Raw genomic sequence first — 968 nt, forward strand, 5'->3', positions numbered from 1 at the left:
CTATTTTCTAAGTAAAATAGTCAAGATCAATATGATGTTTGGAAGTACTTAATCTATTTTCTAAGTAAAATAGTCAAGATCAATATGATGTTTGGAAGTACTTAATCTATTTTCTAAGTAAAATAGTCAAGATCAATATGATGTTTGGAAGTACTTAATGTATTTTCTAAGTAAAATAGTCAAGATCAATGTGATGTTTGTAAGTATTTAATATATTTTCTAAATAAAATAGTCAAGATCAATGTGATGTTTGAGGTACTTAATATATTTTCTAAATAAAATAGTCAAGATCATTATGATGTTTGGAAGTCCTTAATATATTTTCTAAGTAAAATAGTCAAGATCAATGTGATGTTTGGAAGTACTTAATGTATTTTCTAAGTAAAATAGTCAAGATCAATGTGATGTTTGGAGGTACTTAATTTATTTGCCAAATAAAATAGTCAAGATCAATATGATGTTTGGAAGTACTTAATGTATTTTCTAAGTAAAATAGTCAAGATCAATGTGACGCTTGGAGATACTTAATCTATTTTCTAAATAAAATAGTCAAGATCAATGTGATGTTTGGAAGTACTTAATGTATTTTCTAAATAAAATAGTCAAGATCAATGTGATGTTTGAGGTACTTAATATATTTTATATATAAAATAGTCAAGATCAATATGATGTTTGGAAGTACTTAATGTATTTTCTAAATAAAATAGTGAAGATCAATGTGATGTTTGGAAGTACTCAATCTATTTTCTAAATAAAACAGTCAAGATCAATGTGATGTTTGAGGTACTTAATACATTTTCTAAATAAAATAGTCAAGATCAATATGATGTTTGGAAGTACTTAATCTATTTTCTAAGTAAAATAGTCAAGATCAATGTGATGCTTGGAGATACTTAATCTATTTTCTAAATAAAATAGTCAAGATCGATATGACGTTTGGAAGTACTTAATTTATTTTCTAAGTAAAA

The 968-nt window shown here is 24.7% G+C and overlaps 1 protein-coding gene across 1 annotated transcript in view; it reads left to right on the plus strand.

Annotated features, from left to right (window-relative positions):
* The window catches only part of LOC106461363 (growth/differentiation factor 8-like), a 7,168-nt gene that overhangs the window by 1,238 nt on the left and 4,962 nt on the right, over nt 1–968 (plus strand). The window lies entirely within an intron of this gene.

The sequence above is a fragment of the Limulus polyphemus genome, unplaced genomic scaffold, assembly GCF_000517525.1.
Source record: "Limulus polyphemus unplaced genomic scaffold, Limulus_polyphemus-2.1.2 Scaffold944, whole genome shotgun sequence".
NCBI classification, from domain to species: domain Eukaryota; kingdom Metazoa; phylum Arthropoda; class Merostomata; order Xiphosura; family Limulidae; genus Limulus; species Limulus polyphemus.